Source organism: Protopterus annectens, chromosome 6.part0, assembly GCF_019279795.1.
Source record: "Protopterus annectens isolate FY-2018-M chromosome 6.part0, PAN1.0, whole genome shotgun sequence".
NCBI lineage: Eukaryota > Metazoa > Chordata > Ceratodontiformes > Protopteridae > Protopterus > Protopterus annectens.
The window spans coordinates 589,928,255-589,945,682 of record NC_056737.1 but is presented as its reverse complement, the minus strand read 5'-3'; positions in this window follow the sequence as shown (position 1 = coordinate 589,945,682).

The window sequence follows — 17,428 nt, the reverse complement described above, 5'->3', positions numbered from 1 at the left end:
ACATGCTTTCCTACACAGTTATATTATGTAGCACAGTGTGGGTATCAGTGATCAGTGATACATTATTATTCAGAGAAACTGCAACATTCACATTGCCTGTTTCATGGGTGAAAAAGTGGTTCTTGATGTAGCTCTCTCACTTGGTTGCTGCCTGAATAAATGAATGAAATACTGTATGATATGTGACAACTTATCCATTTCTAAGACAAAGGTGTGTATTCCGAAAGAGGTGAAAAACAGTAAGCGAATATAATAACACTTCCAGACAGTCTAGACTAGAATATTTACAGCTTATTGTTATTTTAGTGCCCAAACCTAATTTCTACATGTATTATTTTTCTTTGAACTAATGCTTTATCTTCTCTTATTCTTCCTAACTCCCTTTTACCTTTGGTTTGAAATGGAAGGTCAGCCAACTAGTCTTCCTTATGTTGCCAGCCTCAGAGCACATGGTGTACTCAGGCAAGGTAAAAACTGTCTGGTGCTCACAGATAATGATCTTTTAATTAACTCCTCACTGTCTATTTGTCAGAGATGCAAATACCTATCCAAATTTAAGGCGTCATTCCCACAACCAAATACATCCTGTGAGCATCAGTACATGTCTGTATTAAATTATCATATACTGAGACAGTTAAAAAATATTTGACCAAGCCTCAGCAGTTTAGTAGGAGGAAGGCCCAGTGTAAGCAAAGCATTGCAACATAGATTAGTGAAAACACAGCTGGATAGCACTAGGAAATAGCATATTGTAAATCCATTACACCAAATCGACAAACACAGTTAGAAATGTATTAGTGACTGGTGACTCAGTAGTTACACCAATTCTACACTCACAAGACTGGACAAATGCAGGGTAATAGTGAGTTGTCTTTCAGAATCCAAGATTGACAGCATTTCAAGAGCTCTGAGGACCCTTAAACCAGACAAATATAATTATGACACGGTGGCGGTCTCTGCTGGGATAAATGACCCGGTGTACAATACCCTGAGGGATATGCTATGAAACATGAAACATGAGGCACAAAAGAGCTCTTCATGCAGAATTGCAGGAAAGACCCTGGTATCGATTGGAATGTTTTCAATAGCAAGAATGCTGACAACGTATAAAGAAAAGATGCTTGACTTTAACAATTGGTGAAATACCTAGTGTCATTCTAGGGGGATCCAGTACATATCAGCATGGGATGAGATGCTAACAGTTGTACTTGCTTTACCAAGATTGGCTTCCACCTTTCATTCCACATAGTTGGGAAAGTTTCTGCTGCCACTAATGTGCCTTTTTTTAGGCAAGGTCCAGCTAATGGACTTCCCAACCTAACTCCCAAAATAATCCAACCACATCAATGTGGCTCTTCTTAATGTTAGAAGTCTAACAACATACAACAAATTGCCAGACCTTGAGGCCTACATTTGGAGTACATCCATATATATGTTGTTACTGAAATCTGATTTAAGAGCATAGAGAACACTTACTCAGTATTTGGACTTTGGACTTTCCACTTGTTTAAATGAGATGGAAGTGGCAAATCCATATTTGTTAGAGACCTCATTACCTTGAGACAAATGCTGAGTGACCCACAAGTGGAACTATCATTGATTCAAATCACTCTAAATAAAATCATGTATCAGATAACAGCGTGCTATATAACCCCCTCTATGTCATATAACATTCCTAAATATTCTTGATGAACTCCCTATAAGTAGGAACTCTATTATCCTAGGTGACTTTAACTACCCAGTTATAAAGTGGGGGACCTACACCACCAATGCAGGATATTCACACCAAGTCTTATAGTGTATTAGCAAGAACTCATTGGATCAGATTGTTAACAAACTCACAAGAGAACAGAATATAGTTGACTTGGTCCAAAAAAACTTAGCATCTGTATGTATCATCTCCAAGATATCCCTTGACTGGTCATGTCAAATCACAAAAAGTAACCTTCTCCATAAAGATCTCCAAACTGACAGAAGCAAAAAAAAAATCCCATAATTTAAGGACTTTAAATGTACAAAGCTCCTACAATTTTATGAGGAAGTCTTCAAATTTGAGTATGAGGGTATCACCAAAAATATTGATATTGTAAAGAGTTATGCTGATAAGCTCTCCTTTCACCTAGACAAATGTATTAACTTGGCACTCTCCTGTCTAGACATTTAAAAGAAATCTAGTGTGGTGGTCCACAAGCATGAATAAAATATATAGTAAAAGGAGGAAACTCCTTAACCTATGTAGCAGAACACAACACTCTCAAATTAAGGAGAACATTAAAGAGCTAGTTAAGCTATAAAATGACATCAGAAAAAATAATAAATCTTATGAATGCAGACTAGTGACAAAAGCTAAAACAACTACAAATCCTTCTTTAGTTGTGTCATTAAAATAAGGAACAACACTAAGCATTGCTCAGGGCTTCTTCATAGTGTTACTACCTACTCCAGTCCAGTGGATACTGTCAACAAAGTGAAAAATAAATTTAGTGCCAACTTCATCCTACAGATATCTGTTCCAAGCCTGCTTATCTCAGATAGACTCAAGCCACCAGCCATCACAAAAGAACATGTTTTGAAAGTGCTCTCCTAAACAAAGAACATCTCATCAATGGGGCAGAGCAACATATCCAGTTGCCTAATCTAGACGCTGACAGATGCACTCATTAGCATCTTTAACATTAGCCAAATAAGTGGCTTTGTCTCACAGGTGTGACACACATCTCTTGTGTTGCCACTCCACAGGGGTGGACCCGACAGTCAGTCAATTGCATCTTACATGAAAAATCATGGAACATTTCATAACTTACCTAATTAACTATGATATCAAATCTTATTAGACTCGACACCCAGCAGTTTGGCTTTGTCAAGGGTAGATCTTGTCTGATGAATGTAGTGAGCTTCTTTGACCAGGTCACACAGGCTGTAGACAGTGGACAAGTTGTCCATGCACTGCATCTTGACCTCTCCAAAGCATTTGATACCATACCACATGCAAACATAATGAACAAGCTGAAGGAACTCCAAACTGCTCTGTGCATGGTTAAGTGGAAAGCCCATTGGCTTAGGGACAGGAATCATACACTAACATGTGGGGGCAGTACATCCACTGAGAACATGAAGGTGACTACTGGAGTCTCTCAGGGATCTGTACTGGGACCTCTGCTATTTGGTCTACTTCTTAGCTCTGAATATATTGAGTGAGGATATCTGGTTAGCAGAGTTTGTGGATTATTGTAAGCTGGGAGTCATAGTCAAGTTCCCCTCTCACATACAGGCACTCCAACAGGAGCTTACACTTTTCAGTAGCTGGTGGACAAAATATATGGTCTCAAACTTAGTGATAATGTGCAACATTGTCTCATTCGGTAAGCAACCCCTTGCTCAAGCTTGCAGTATAGAAAACACACCACTTCAAAATAAGAAGGCAGTGAGAGACCTGGACTGCACAGCTCATAGCAAAAGGTATTTCCTCTTCATCAAAAGAAGTTCTCATCTCCTTGCACTCAGTACTGATTAGACTCATCATGAAGTACAACACCCCCCCTTGTGATGTACCTTACAAAGCATATCAGAGGTTTCAACTAAAAAGATCAAGGGCTTAAAAAACCTGAGCTACCAAGAGAGACTGGAAGGTTTATCTCTATATTTAGTACCATATAGATTACTTAGGGGCAATTTAAGTCTTGCTTACAAGACCATAAGAGGTTCAGTAGTCCAAGAACTCTTATACCTCCAAAAATGAAATGGTCCTAATGATACTAGGGCCAGAAATCTAAATGTAAATCTACTCCAACAAACAAATAAGACAAGTTGGAGAGATAGATTTGTCACATAGCACCTACCCCTTCCCTGAAACAAACATACTCCCCGTGTTAAGAAGTGTGACACACTGTCCACTTTTTAAAAGGAGCTGAAAAACTGGATGTATGTTCATAATGTCACCCATGGTATGGCTGGCCTATCCCTTTTGAAAAGGAGTAAGGCCTAAAGCTGGATACTGGCAAGGTATTAATAGCATTGGAGTTCAAATGAACCTATGATCCAATAAGTAGCAAAACCTATAATTGTCTTGTGATGCCACACCACAGTAAAGTGATGTCATGTCTATGACATTAGATGATGAATGTGTTTGGAATTTATTCTTGTTTTTAAACTGGTTAAATGAATTGGCCCTTCTTGGACCCTTTTTAGTTACAGCATGGGTCACAAAGCCAATGGTAAATGCAATATATATTTGTTGCTTCTGATGTATGGTATTTTTTAGCAAGTCCAAGACAGTTCACTGATATGTTTAGAGGCTGAGGGTCTTTTCTGCGCATTGATGGAGGTTCATTGTGGAAAAGCCTGAGAATCAAAGTTTTAAATTAAATTAGAAACACTGACTGACTTTATATTTCGGATGTGAAGCTTCACATCTCAAATCCTCAGTGGATCCCCAGTGAATAGGAAATTTACCCAATTGACCTTTTTCAGTATTTGTAACCAATTGTAAAGCTTCTTCAGACATTGAAGAAACTTATCTAAACTGGTGTTTCTAATTTTTCATAGGAGCAACATTACTAGATCTGGCAGTTTTCCTGTTGCATACACAGACAGTTTGGATATGTGTAATTCTGTTTTGAAAATGGTACTAGTCAACTTCAGACTACATTTAATGTGTGTTTTACAGGGTTCCCTATTAAAACCATGAAGGTCCACTTACGTGAATACAGAAACGTTGACACATATTCATCAAAACGTGAAAACACCGACCATCCTGAACCGTGAAATCCGAAATGTTGAATTGTCATAGTTGGCCCTTCTGTGGTATAGCTCCGTAAGGTAAGTGTGGGATAGTTACAGACTTTAGGGTTAGGGTGCGGGTTAAGGTAAGTGCATAGATAGTAATGTATGTAAGGTTTAGTGTAGGGTTAGAAGTAGGGTTTTGTTAAGTGTATGTGTGTGGATTATTTATTTTGTTTGGGTATAGCTCCTTAAGGTAAGTGTGCTATAGTTGCAGACCTTAGGGTTAATGTGCAGGTTAAGGTAAGTGCATACATGGTAGTATATGCAAGCTTTACTTTAGGGTTAGAACTAGGGTTTTGGTTAGTGTATGTATGTGGTTTATTTATTTTGTTTGGGTAGGTAGTATGTAGTGTGCGGTGGGGTTGGCCAACTATGACGATTCGAGATTTTGAATTTCTTGGTTTAGGGCATTCGGTGTATTCGCTGTTTGCACAATATGTGTCGATGTTTACGTATTCACTGAAAAGGACTTTTGCGGTTATAATATAGACCCATTTTGCAGAGGTAAATTCAGTTGTATGACATGTATGCGTCCAGATAATACGTACACTGAATACTTGAACCAGCATAATCCTATGCAGTGGTAAAAATAATTGTTCCCAAAATGCTTTCAATTCCTCCAAATAAATTTACTATATACGAGATTCAGATCAAGGGTGTTAGGATGTCATTTATATTGTTGATCACCTGACATGACAAACAGACAGATAGAGAAGCAAGTCGCTATCTCCTTTTAAGATGCTCAATATTTTTGTGGAGCACCTTGGTGTTTATGTCAGGTGGAGATACTGAAGGTAAAGCCCCCCTTGGAAAATAAAATTTTACTCATGTTTTTGTTGGCTTATTTATATGGCTTATGACTATGAACATATTTTTCTTGCTCATTAATCATTTTATAACATAGTTCAAGGTTTAATAACATTGTAGTTATTTATCTGGCCAGATATAAAAAAATATATATATATATATATATATATATATATATATATATATATATATATATATATATATATATATATATATATATATATATTGTCTTTTAGGCCCAGCTTACTGGGCTTTGAAGACTCTAGTATCAGTGAGCTGATCTCTTTGCATTTTCAGCAAAGATGTACTACACGATAAAGTCAACATATGTATTCTTTAAATAATTATTTTGTACATTGAACTAGTTTTATAAATACTTTTGAAAGGTAAGCACATAGCTTATATATTCACTGTTGACATTTTTGTAGCATTTATTCTTGCATAAAACAAGCAAACTGACTTGGCATTGTTTTAATCTCGTCTCTATTTTGTAACAATTCCTTTCCTGTCAGTATGCTGTCCTTTTACCACTTTTTACGAATGATTATTCTTTCTTACTTCTCCAAAGCATCCTGATCATACCTCTCAACCTCTTAGTGCAAGAAATATGGAAACAGCCTTAAACAATGGGGGTACAAAGGCCTAAAAATAGGGACAGATTTTAAATATTGCTCCTATAAACTTAGAAAGTTGCTTGAATAAAAGAATTTGTGCTAGCATGCATTTTATGAAGGATATGAAGTATGAGAGTCAAATGTATGTCATTATTTAGTGACTTAATTCCTCAGTGATTTGCCAGAAAACCACACATTTTTATGAGGAACAGAACAAAAATATGAGGCAAAAATCTGGACAGTTGAGAGTTATGATTCCTAATCCGTCGGATATCTTTTTTATGTAGTGCAATGGGTATTGGCCTTGTTGCCTAGATCTTGGCTGAAAAGAGACACATTTGGCCAGTTTACTTTACAGGTGAACAAACGCACAAATAAACAAGCAAAAAAAACAAACTATTAGTTATGCAATGTGAGTACACTCTCATTCCATTTTTCAGAAGTGCTCTCACTGATTCCTAATCTTTTGCACTGTTCTGACATTCAAAGTGCCATATAACATGGCACCTATGTCTTTAATGGACACAGGCAGCCTGTAAATGGTTCATCTCCCAGGTCCCTGCTTGTAAATGTTTAATCTCCCAACCCCCTGCTTACACTTATCAAGGGTATCAGAACTTGTCAGAGATTTGGGATGCATGGCTAGGCTTAAAAAGGCCTTTGTGGTCATTAGCCCAGTAAATACTTATGAAGCTATGAACTTATAAAAGATAACTGTGGTATGCCCAATATGAAACCACATGTGAAGTTCTTTATTTAGATAACATGCACAGTTGAAGCTGCATTATGCATGACTAACCAGATGAATAGATATTTGTCTATGTAAAATTGTAACTTCTAGTAGGTGCTGCAGACTTGGAGCTTGTAAAAAGGGGAGCTGCAGGGTTTCTTTCCCTCAGCACAGAAGTGTGGAGGCAATTGCACCTCACAAAAGAAGTGTTAGCAATATTTTGTTTGACCATAAGCAGTTAGTAATTAAGATGACTATAGCTTTGTAGCTATAACCACACCTCACAATGCCAGTACTTATGTGTGCCTTCCAGATTTGTTAAACTACATTCTCAGTCAATTTTACTTACCCTGTGACTTATCCATTACATAGCACAGGCTAATCTCACCAGTGGATATGGCCATGGTCAAAAGCCAAGTGAACCATCTGGGATTGTCAGTATAGAACTATCTCAATATTAATTTTATATTGCCTGTAAACAGATTTATATTTCTTTATTTGCTGTCATAATGTGGGCATGGTTCAACATCAAGCTTTTGTCATGTCCGCAGAAATATACTTGTATGCTTTTTGGTTATACAACAGATTAAAAAATCTACCTTAAAAATACTAACTAGGTTTAAGGTCCACTTTAAAAACAAAGAGTAAATAAGTATGTACAATCATTTGCAAATGCAGAATGTTAGGTCCCACTAGCTCTGGATTGCAGCAATAGAAGTTAAAGAGGTAGCATACATATGTGGTGCTGTTCAAGAACAGAGAAAGGAAACTTTAAGCCTTTGAGTTTGCACAGAGAATGAATTAAAACAGCAAAATCAAAGTCTTGTTTTATAGTAGAAAAATGCAGTTTACTGTGGATCTGAAAAATGATAATTACCAGCCGTAAAGAACATCAAATAAATTAATGAGTTGCAGATGTTGGTACCAAACAGATGAAGCAGACAAAAGTTTGACTCAGCATTGTATATTGAAATGCATTAAGAAAGCTGAAAAGTGTTAGAATTTTCAAGAGTGGTATCCCAAAAAAGTCAACATGGGGTGTAGTCTGTTTGAGAAGAGCAGCCCTGGAGGGTAACTCCTGATGATATTACAATACATGGAAAACGTATGTTATGCTTGCTTTGTGCATCATGTCATGGTGCTCTGCTCTAATAAAATATTTTGATTTAAATCTATTATTTTGTGAGCAATTTTGTCAAGTAGAACAACTCATAGAAATGGCTCGATTCAAACATGTATTACTCAATATTTTGTTTCAGGAGGTTATTCCTCCTTGGCCCCATGTTGGGTAGGGTTGTTTCCATACCCTTGTTCTGAAATATATCAGCTGCAAGACTGCACTACTTTGAAATAAGGGAGACATTTGAAAGAGTTGTCCTGCTTGAATAAACTGCTCCCAATTAAATACTATGCTTTTAGTTTTTCCAAATATGTTTTCACTTCACATCATAAAGATATTCATCCAGTTGTTGATATTAATACCTTTAAGCTATATTAATGGTCAGAAAAGTTCAAACTAACAAACTCCCCTGTGGTAATTCTGGAAATTGTTTCTGCAAATATACAGTACCAAAGTTATGTACAGTGAGTATAAAGATCTCCATCTAATCATCACATCAACATTCATAGAACCTATAACAACTGAAAATAAACAGTCGACAACATATGTACTCATCTGTAACAAAAATAAAAAAAATGATTTTGCAGAGGACAAATGCCCTTGTACCCCCACATACTCCACATCTCTAAATATACTAACATTGTAAATAGTCTGCCTTGGGGGGAAAGGAGAAGCTTCCTTACCCCCACAGTACTGTGATCTTGCTAACTTCAGTACACAATTTTTAATGAAACAACTGGTGATGAAAACGGGTTAATGATTTCTACTTTGTCAGACATGGTAGTCATGCTGTTCTTTGCACAAAAGTTACATGTTTATCAGTAAGACAGTCTCTGTACATGTCCAGAATTTAAAAAAAAATGCCAATATAGTTTTTGTACAGAACTTTAAAACTGATGACAAGTAGGATATAATAGAAGAGCTGTTTTTTCTCACAAGTACTTCCCATTTTGTACAGATAACCAGCTACTGGTTCTCTTAATCCAGCCAGTGCCCTGTAGCTGACAGAAGGGTTGTCTGGGCAAATCTGAAGCAACTGCAGACAAAGCACTGATTATCAATTAGCATTACAGTTTTACTGCTATCTGTTAACACAGTCTTTTCACTGCATTCCTTGGTTGTTGTTTTTCCTTTCTCAGTTTGGTCATGCATCTCATGAGCCTCTCATGTAAGGGCACACCCACTTGTTTAAGTGGCACCTTCCTGCATTCCTTAGAGCTTTCCTAAATCTTTGGTCTAGGGTTGCTTCAGCACTTGTTGTGAAGCTTGCTCTGTAGTCGTACAGGGAAAAAAATAATACATGAGTAACATCAGAGCCTTGCACGTGCGTGCACACACACACACACACACACACACACACACACACACACACACACACACACACACACACACACACATCTATTTATCTATCTATCTATATATATATATATATATATATATATATATATATATATATATATATATGGGTCTACCTGAAAATGCCAAAAGTTCTAAACGCCGCCGACGAGAACACCAACACTGGAAGATCGACAATGGAGAAGACCGACAGTTGAGAATCCCGACTCTGAGAACACAGACATGTTAAGGTAAGTGTGCAATAGGGATGGACGTTAGGGTCAGGGTGTGGGTAAGGTAAGTGTGTGATAGTGACGGACATTAGGGTAGAGTGCGGGTCAGATAAGTGTGCGATAGTGATGGACTTTAGATTTAGGGGTGGGTTTAGTGAGTTAGGGTTAGGGTGCAGGTAAGGTAAGTGTGCGATAGTGACGGACTTGAGGGCTAGGGGCGGATTAAGTGAGTTAGGCTTAGGGTGCGGGTAAGGTAAGTGTGCGATAGTGACGGACATTAGGGTTAAGGTTTGGGTTAAGGTTAGTGCATAGATAGTTGTGTATGTAAAGTTTAGTGTAGGTTTGTAAGGTCTTTGGTGTGCTTGTGTTGTGTGTGTTTTTAGGGAAAGGTATTTGTTTTGTTGATTGTCAGGATTGTGGTTTGTCGGGCATGTAAAGTTTCGTTTTTTTGAACTTTTGGTTTCTTTTGACTTTGTCGTGTCAGTTATTTTGTTGTCAGTGTTTTAGTGTGTCGGTGTTATCAGGTAGACCCATATATATATCTTTGGGGACTGTTGATCTAGCACACCTGTTGACCATCTGCATAAATTAACGAAATTTGTTCAATTAAACAGATGTTAACAGACCAGCATTTAGACCAAATTGTTTTTTTAAATAAGTGTGTGTGTGTGTGTGTGTGTATGTGTGTGTGTGTGTGTGTGTGTGTGTGTGTATGTATATATATATATATATATATATATATATTTTTTTTTTTTTTTTTATATTAATGTATATACATATTAAACCTACACACACACACACACACACACACACACACACACACACACACACACACACACACACACACACACACACACACACACACACACACACACTTTCAGTCTCTTTGATTCACTATATGTACTTATCCTGATAGTCCTATATTCCATATCTAAAGGAATCTTACAATGCTATGACTATATACTTGCAAATAGTAAAATACACTCAACAATTTCCAATAACAAAGAATAACATCCACTAAAACCTCACTATATTTCCCTTTTAATATGAAATGCAAGGTTTATGCCAGCTTCCTGTAGAAAGGTGCAGGTAAGGTTATAGTGATGCATCATGCTGCAGATGGGCATCAGAACACAGAAGTGAGTAGATTATTCACATTTATACACTGCATTTTCCATAGAAATACATATGCCATTCTGTGGCATAAAATGTGAAAATATCTAAGGTACTGTACTACAGAGCTGAACAATGGAATTATAGGGTCATAGGTACTTACTAGTCTATGGATCTGCGAGGATCTGAAGAAACCTAACCTTACATTCTCATGCTAGGTTTTAGACCTTATATTTTGCATGGCAATAACCCAGTGATGGCCAAGCAAGGATATTTTGGCACATTTACATGGGACTTAAGGGTTGGAATTCATCCAGATTGACCATATGAAGTGCCTGGGAATGGTAAGAACTACATCACTGGTTAGAAAAAAATGCATCTGAAGATAACAGGATGCTATTAATGAATTTCATCTGCCTCATCTAAAGATAACAGTATACTATTAATGAATTAAATCTGCCTATTTCCTTACTTGGAAACAGTGTGTGAACTGGCCCATGGACCATTTTGTTAGCCATTACCTAGAACAAAGACACTAAAAGTATTGAGCAATAGTCTAGGGTGTCTTCTAGAGATAAATTAAGATACAGTAGCTTTGATAGCAATCTCTCCCAAGACAATCTAAAATCCCTTCCATTACAACGTATAATGTCAGGAACACTCATTCATACATTATAATGTGTTAACTGGGAGTCTTGTCATTAGCAGATAGAATTCTCACCAACTCATATCTCATCAGATGCAGGCAGGTATACAAATAAAATTATACAGCTTGTAATTATGTGCCATTTTAGTGATTTACAGTCATTCACATTGCTAAAAGATCAACATTTCATTATGCAGAAATTTACAACACTACAAATTGCTCTGCTGAGCAGCTGAAACAACTGCCTAGTGGAGCACCTACCACCTGTTCATATAGTAAGAAGATCACTTGCAGACACTGCCACCCCCTCCAAAGACACACACACACACACACACACACACACACACACACACACACACACACACACACACACACACACACACACACACAGTGACAGCAGGACGGACACCCTTCAAGTCAAAGAAGCATGTCATATCAGACTTACATTGTGAGGTAGTCATGTAAACCTTGTAAATGTTTAAATGGCATGTGCCAAGCTGTCACATTGGCTGGAGAGGGGTTAGTATGAATAGGATGTGTTTTATTTTTTTTTGAAGTAATGGTAATGTCTTTAAAAAAACAAAAAGACTAGAATGTTCATATGGCCTTACTGCTGTTCAGGAAAATGTGAGGGATATTTTGTGCTGAATTCTGGATCTTTGACATGAATGTTGTGAGACAAACAGTGAGATAGTATTAATATGTGTGTGTATATATATATCTATATATATATATATATATATATATATATATATATATTTTTTTTTTTGGATGCTAGCAATGACCAACCAGATATTTTATGGAAATACTTATGTTTTTTTTATTTTTGTGTAACAATTTGGAATACTGTAATGTAAGATGACTTGTCTGTTGGGACTTAACTAGGAAAAGTAAAACTTGTTACATGGCCATCAGACCTTATGAAGATAACTGTTTGGTGGGAGTTGGGAATACCTCTCAATTGTCCTTGATCTTGTCTCATCGTTTTTGACTATCTCTAACATTCCCTAGTGAAACTTGCAATTTTGTGAGAAAAGGAGGGGGATTACATTAAAAAGTAATGGCAATAATTAGAGTTATATATAGACTTCTTTTGTTTCAGAAAATGCATATTATTTCACATTCTCTTATTTTATCAACTCCTCATGTTAATGGTACTAATATTTTAAAATGTGTCCAAGATTATTTTGTTTTTGTTCCGGATTCTGGATGTAAGGAGTTAAAAGCTGTGGGGTTGGGATTGTCTGAATAAAATAAAATTAATGTTCTTGTTGTTTGGTCAGTTTTAAGCAGTCATTACTATCTGGCTTTGCAGGACTAGTGTGCATTTGTGAAAAGTGAGATTAAGTGACACTTGATATGCACAGTCAGAGTTTGTTATAATTGCTTGGGCTATCTGTGAAGGAAAATGATTAGATGTCTGCTGTTTGCTTATTATTTTGGCATTGCAGGACTATTGTGATTTATGTAAAGCAAACTGGAATATTTTAAGGTGTGGCAACTGTTTGAAACAAAGGTTTAATACATTCCAATTGTAATCATAAACATTTAAGGGAAAGTTCTTTGACACAATGACAACCAAATAATTAATACTAAACATCACAAACTGGCAGCTATTGCTAGATGCCAGAAATCCCTCAGGGTGAATGAGATTATTTCTATTACTAGTTTATTAATTAAGAAAAATGAAAAACTATAAATTATTGGATTTAATAAGTCTTGTTATTTCACAATGCTTTAAATGTTTTATATGTTTTTAATGCTTGCAGCTGATTTTTTTTATATTACTAATGTAGATTAGTTCATTGAGGTCAAGCAATTAAATATTTTTTGTATTTGAATGGGCTGTTTGTTTATGGGGCTTTTTCTGAAGAAGTTTGATATAAGTGGGAATGAAAGCGCTTAATAAACATTGTGACTGTAGGTCATGCCAACATTTTTTATTTGTTTTTTTTTATTTTGCATTGAGATTGATTGTGTATTAGATCCTTGGAAAAATTATAAAAACTACAGCATGAGAATCCATATTAGACTGGATTGTCACAAACCAGCCCAATACTGCCCATGAGTGCGGTACACTGCCTTACTCTCTCAGTGACCACAACCCCAAATTTATCCTTAGACACAAACTAAAATCTAATTACTGCCCCTCCATACTACAAACCCGATCCTGCAAAAACTTCCCCACAGCTCACTTCTTAGAAGCCTTAAAATCCTGTAACTAGTCTCCCATCAAATGCCTCCCACTTGACAAGGCAGTTGAATACTTTAACTTCACATTTCTAAACATCCTTGACCACCTAGCCCCAACTAAGACAATTAGTATATGGAATAACCCAGCCCCTGGCTACAATAAAAGCACAAGAGCCTTACACAAAGGCAGGGATAAAGCCTGGGAAGTCTGGTAACAAAACAAGACACCCATAACTAGGCAAACCTTTCTTGAACTTCGAAATAAAGCAACAAAAACAAATTGACTGACAAGCAAAATCACTACAGTTTCCTACAAAGAAAACACAAATCCAACCCTCAAAAATTTTGGGTTGCAGTGAACAACATCCTCCAGCCCAGAAAAACCACCACGCCTCCCCCCAGTATAGATGGCATAAACATAGCCACTAGCTTCAACAAATACTTTACCTCCTCCATTCTTAAACTCATAAACAAGACAAGCACTACCAAAGCACCACAAGACCCCAAGGCCCAAAACAACACTACCCCTTCTCTGTCATGCCAGTACCAACATCTATTATCCAAAAATACTTAACTAAACTCAAACCAACCACCCTCGCCACCGACAATCTTCCCGCCAAATACCTTCAGCTCGTATCAAAGCTACAGCTTACCCCATTTCACTACTAATAAATAGATCTATTATTGAAAATACTGTCCCTTCCTTGTGGAAGACCTCATTTATAATTCCCTTCACAAGGGCGGCCCTCTACTAACATCTCTAACTACCGACTCATTGCTAATCTCTCACTTTTATCAAAGATCTTAGAAAAGTGCGTCCATCATCAACTCCTTACCCACCTTCTCTCCAATAATCTACTTACCAAATCTCAACATGGATTTCACCCATCCCACAATACCACCACCACCCTAATCAACTTCACCAACACTATAAACTCACTCAGGAACCAAGGCAACCTAGTCTTCTCTACCTTTCTAGACTTATCCAAAGCATTTGATACAGTTTCTCACAATAATCTCCTAACCAGCCTCTCTAACTTCAGCGTCAACAACCCCAGCCTACTCTGGTTCAAAAGTTACCTAGACAACCGCCAACAGGCTGTCAAATGGCTCAACTCCCTATCTCCCCCACTTCCTGTCACACTAGGCATCCCACAAGGCTCTATTCTAGGCCCCCTTCTTTTTAACATATTTACAAACCAACTCCACTAGCAACCACTAAAGGTGACATAGGCCAATACACAGATGACACATAACCCTGATCTGCTCCGGTCCTAGCATCCAACTTCTCCAGCAAAAAGCCCAAGAATCCATTAGAGAAATAGAAAACTGGCTAAGTAAGAAACAACCAATATTGAACCCAAAAAAACACAACTCATGTTGTTCCACCAAACAAAGACCAATGACTCCACCTTCTCCATATTTTCAGCCAACAAGACCCTGATCACCCCAGTATCAGAGGCCAAACTACTAGGACTTACAATTGACCCAGAATTAAGATACAACAAACATATCTCTATAACTATCGCCAAAGTCCATAAAAAGCTAGGGACCCTCTATCACTGTAAAAGGTACCTTACCTCCAAGTCTAGAACTGATATAGCCAGAACCCATCTCCTATCCACATTACTTTATGCATCCCCAGTTTTAACAAACCTAAAGAAAAACTGACCTGAAGAAACTCTCCACTTGCTACAACAAAATCTCCAGGTTCACAACCAATTCCACATCACTCTCCCACCGGGAAAAGCTGAAAGACTACTCTACCACCAACTCAATCTAGCCCACCAAATACTATACTATCCTGAGAAAACCCCTGCCCTGACTGGTCTTCTAAACTTCTACAACTCAAATAGACACGATCCAGTAATAAAGCTCTGATCAATACAATCCATGTAAAAACAGCTCTGGCGAATCTCTTTTCCCTAATGAAGTCGCAAAAAGATGGAACACTGCCTCCTGACCTCAGATTACAAAACTGTACTTCCACTTTCAAAAACCTCCTGAAATCATACCTTTACACTAACTGTTTGTTTAACTGCTATGAACCCCCACCCCTCGAAGCCTCACCCTATTGTAAGACTTTATTCCCTTCTGGCACTGGTGTTCACTGTTATTGTTCTCTACCAATACTCACTGTACATATTGTACACATTACTACCTGGTAAATGCCTTGCAACTGTGTTCTAACTATGCTCATTGTTTATATTGTACATATTGTATCTACTATGTATAGCATGTTTCTCAGTTGTTAGTATCATTTTTTTTCTTTTTTGCTTTGTAAAATTTTCACTTTGCAACCAAAATTATGTCATTTCTTTACTCTATGTACTCTATGGAGCTTTTCTCCCCAAGACTCAGCTGAAAATGGACACCAGTTGTCCAGTTGTGTTATCCTGGTAAACAAATGTTAAATAAATAAATGAGTTAATGATATTTTCATAGATAATGTGAAACCATAAGTCATCTACAGATGAGCTTTGAAAAACCTTCCTTATATGTAAAATACAATCAGAACCATGGTTCATTACAAAAATATGGAATTTGTATGTACTAATTATTACACCATATGCAAATGGATTCACACAGGAAATAGTGATTTCACAATGCTTCAGAAGCAAAATAAATAAGGGTAACAATTGTCCAAATTGCCGCATGCATTTTGCCATACATGCACAGCAATTATACATCAACTATATCAAGTTAGAACAAGCACACAGCAATGAAACAGAAAATATAGCACCCTGCAACTGAAACACCAAAGATCCGTATAACTTTCTTAAAATGTAGTGATTAACCTGCAAATCAAAATTTACTTTGAGAGATTAAAATAGTTATAACTTTCTTAAAATGTAGTGATTAACCTGCAAATCAAAATTTACTTTGAGAGATTAAAATAGTTACATACTATGCAAAGCTGAACTGATTTCAATAAAATTCCCTGTCTCCTAAGATGTTTACCACACAGATCCTGCAACAAGCTAAATAAAGCAAAGGTGAAAATATAAATAAACAAAATAAGTGCTTCCACAAAGAGTTGACAACTATAGTGTGCCATCCCTGCAACTTGCATGCCATTCATCAACAAAATAATTTTCTACCAGTAGATTTACTGTTATTCCACAAATCCTGCACATTTTCAAGCCTTTCCTGTACTAAACAAGCTAGCGTAAAGACAAGAATGTTAATGGATCAGATGTCCCGACTCCCAAGGAGGGACATCCATTTACAATACAGCTGTCTGAAGTGAAACTGGTAAACATCCTGAAACAAAGTAGGTAATATTATAAAATGCTTATCATCATCAACTCACTTTTCCCATTTTCCACATGGGGTCAGGATGTCCACTGTTGCCATCTCTCTTAATTCAATGCTACTCTTCTACCTTCTTCAACAGACGTTCCTGACTGTCTCAGATCTTCTCTCACACACTCCATCCATCTCTTTGCTGGATACCCTTGTTTCCTCTTGCCTACTTCTTGTCTATCCCAAATCTTCTTCACCAGATTGTCTTCTGCTTTTCTGGACATCTGAACCACTGTAACCTGTTATCTTTGACATTTTCTGTAACTGGAGCTACAATGACTTCTGCTCTTATGTCCTCATCTCTTTGTCTGTCTATCACACAGTGTGCATCCTATTGCCTGTATCAGGCATTTCATCTCCATTACCTCTGACTTTCTCAACTGCTCTGCCTTTACATCCCAGGTTTATGTACCATACAGTAGTAGTGGTCACACCACTGTTTTGTGTACTTCACTTTTTAGCTGCTTTGGCATTCTTCTGTCATACACTTCCCCCTGACAATCTGTGCCAGTTGGCTGCAACCCCTCTGATTCCAGCTTTGATCTCCTC